Source organism: Oryza sativa, chromosome 9, assembly GCF_034140825.1.
Source record: "Oryza sativa Japonica Group chromosome 9, ASM3414082v1".
Classification (NCBI taxonomy): domain Eukaryota; kingdom Viridiplantae; phylum Streptophyta; class Magnoliopsida; order Poales; family Poaceae; genus Oryza; species Oryza sativa.
In genome coordinates, this window is record NC_089043.1 from 25,919,184 (window position 1) to 25,922,957 (window position 3,774).

The following is a 3,774-nucleotide window of genomic DNA, read 5'->3' on the forward strand; positions in this document are numbered from 1 at the left end:
AGAAGTTCATAAACCTAAAGTCTCATGACTGTCACGTGTTGATGACACAACTGCTACCAGTTGTAATAAGGGGTATCCTTCCAGACAATGTCCGGGCAACAATAACAAAGCTATGTGCATTCATGAACGCAATTTCGCAGAAGGTCATCGATCCGGATAGATTAGAAGCCCTTCAGAATGAAGTGGTGCAATGTCTCGTCAGTTTTGAGTTGATATTTCCACCTTCATTTTTCAATATAATGACGCATCTGCTTTGTCACCTTGTGAAAGAGATCCGTATTCTCGGGCCTATGTACCTACACAAGTACATGGGCGTTCTGAAGAAGTATGTTCGTAACCGTGCTCGTCCAGAGGCAAGCATCGCCAAGGGTTATGGAACAGAGGAGGTCATCGAATTTTGCGTAGAATTTATCGAAGACCTTCGCCCAATCGGGGTACCTGAATCACGCCATGAAGGGAGACTACGGGGAAAGGGAACTCTCGGAAGGAAAGCAATAATGACGGTAGACAACAATTTATTCCGTAAAGCCCATTTCACTGTTCTGCAACACTCTTCATTGGTAGCTCCTTACATCGAGGAGCACTTGGCTCTAGTTCGCGCCAGGAACATCGGTAAGTCCGATGCATGGATTACACGGCATCACATTGATACTTTCCCCGCGTGGCTACGACAACATCTCATGGGTAACGAGTCGATCAACCAACAACTTGCCTTCCTGGCGAGGGGACCGTCTGGGTCTATCGCGACATTCCAGGGATATGAGATCAATGGGTACACATTCTACACGAGAGCCCAGGACATGAAGAGCACGAACCAAAACAGCGCTATTCGTGTCGATGCCATGGGACACGATGGAACAACTGCCACATATTACGGTGCCATCGAGGACATATGGGAACTTGACTATGGTCCTCTCAAGGTTCCTCTGTTCCGATGCCAATGGGTTAGGTTGACTGGTGGAGGCGTAATGAATGATGACAGTGGGATGACAACTGTTGACCTTAACAAGGTTGGATACTCGGACGAACCTTTTGTCCTTGCCAATGATGTAACGCAAGTCTTTTTCATGAAGGACATGTCTAGCAAAGGAAAGAAGGGCAGAGGGCCTGATGAGCCTAAGCGTCAAGTGGTTCTCCCAGGCAAAAGAAAAATCGTCGGAGTTGAGGACAAGACTGACGAGGATTACGATCAGTTGGATGGGCAACCCCCTTTCACGGTGACGATTGACCCTAGCATCCTCCTATCAAATGAAGACACCCCTTACTCACGCAGCGATCACAAGGAGGGAACAATAGTGAGGAGAAAGTACGTGCAGTCAACCGTCACCGCCGATGTAATGCCGTAATTATTGTGTACACGATGTAAACTATTTTGGATGTATTGATTATCCATATAAATCAATTGATGTATGGCATATGTTAATTACGCACGATTATTAGAGGTTTCAACAAGTTTAAATCATGTATATGTTAGTTATATGTGATACTTACAATTTTTAAAAGTTTTAAATCACACAGGTGGCAATTTCATATGTATGTTAATTAGAGTTTTTAACATTTAATTTACTAGCATTCATATGCTAATTATAATTGACTAGAGGATTTTTAAAAGTTTTAAATCACGCAAGTGGCAATTTCATATGTTAATTAGAGTTTTTAACATTTAATTTACTATCATTCATATGCTAATTATAATTGACTGGAGAATTTTTAAAAGTATTAAATTTAATATATTTTTAAAACTATCATTCATATATTAGAGTTTTTCACAATTTAATTTACTATCTTTCATATGCTACTTATATATGACTATTTGAATTTTTAAAAGGTTTAAATCATGCATGTGGCATTTACATATGTTAATTAGAGTTGTTAGCATTTAATTTAATATAATTCCAACGCTAAGTACATATGATGATTACAATTTTTATTAATTTTAAATCATGCAGTATGTACATTAATATCTTAATTAGAGTTTTTACCAATATAATAATATCATTCATATATATGCTAAGAATATATATATATATATATATATATATATATTGGAATTTTTATTAATTATAAGTCATATATTTGCTTATTACGATTTATCCACTTAATTTATTACAGACAAAAATAATTTTTCGAAGTAATTGTCATCAATCTTTGTACTTTAAATAATGTTAATGCATTAACTTCTATTTTATAAACACATATGTAAGCGAAAATCATATGCAGTGCTATAATCTTTAGTCCCGGTTCTTAACCCTAACCGGGTTTAAAAAGAATTTCGAAATAGCGGGAAAAGATATTTACTCCCGGTTGTTGAGAACAACCGGGACTAAAGATCTCCCGGTTGTTCTCAACAACCGGGACTAAAGATATCAAGATATCTTTAGTCCCGGTTGTTCTCAACAACCGGGAGTAAAGATTTTTTCTTTACTCCCGGTTGTTCTCAACAACCGGGACTAAAGATATCTTTAGTCCCGGTTGTTGAGAACAACCGGGAGTAAAGATCCAGGGGTATATATATTCCCGGTGCGCCCTCGTCTTCTTCACCAACACTTAAACGTTTTCGGCCGATCGATCTCTCTCGGCCTCTCTCCTTCGCCGCCACTGCCTAGGGCAAATCCCCGCGCCGACGCCGCCGTATCTCGCCGTCGTCTCGAGCTCGTCGTCCTCGCCGCCGCCTCCGCCTCCTCCGCTGCCGCCGCATCTCTGGGGTGAGAGCCGCCGCATCTCCCTTCATGCATCTCGATCTCTCTCCGTCGCCTTCGACGCCGCCGCCTTCGACGCCGCGCAACGCCGCCGCCGCATGCCAACGCCACGCCGCCGCCGCCATCGCCACGCCGCCGCCGCCTTCGCCGCCGCGCGCGCAATGCCGCCGCCGCCACGCCACGCCGCCGCCGCCACGCCACGCCACCGCCGCCACGCCACGCCGCCGCCGCCACGGCCCCACAACGCCACGCCGCCGCCGCCACGCCACGCCGCCGCCGCCACGCCACGCCACGCCACCGCCTCCACGCCACGCCGCCGCCGCCACGGCCCCACAACGCCACGCCGCCGCCGCCGTCGCCACGCCGCCGCGCCAACCGCCGCCCCGATGCCGCCACACCGCCGTTAACGAACGAGAACGAGAACGATCGAACGAACGAGAGCGAGAACGAACACGTCAACGTACGTTGCCGCGACAACGTGAACGAGAACGAGAACGATCGAACGAACGTGAACGAGCTAGGGAACGTGAACGAGCGAACGAACGAGGACGAACGTTAACGTGAAATGCAATATATATATATATATATATACATGTATATATATATACATGTATATATATATATATGTTACTTCGCATTTATCCTAATACATTTTTTTTATCTTGCAGAAAAGACGTGTTGTCGGAGTCGTCCGTCAAGCCTGAGTGGAAGAGCTAGCCCTATAAGGAATTGGAGCAGGCAAGTGACGTAATAATATAAATGATTGTTATATTTGTAATGCAATGTAATTAAGATTATTAGACCTGTAATTAGACTTATCATATAAGATTGTGTAGTGTTCTAATATTATTTGAGTTTTAATATAAGATTATTTTATTGCAAATTAGACTTAGTATGACATTATTGACTACGGAATTGGTGCGACTCCTAGGAATTGACTATTGTAGTCTTAATTAGACTTAGCATATACGCACGAAACACTTAGCATACATTACTATTTTAGTCTTAGCATGTAATATTATTTGAGTTTTAATATAATATAACTTTATTTGTAATTAGACTTGGTATGTAATTA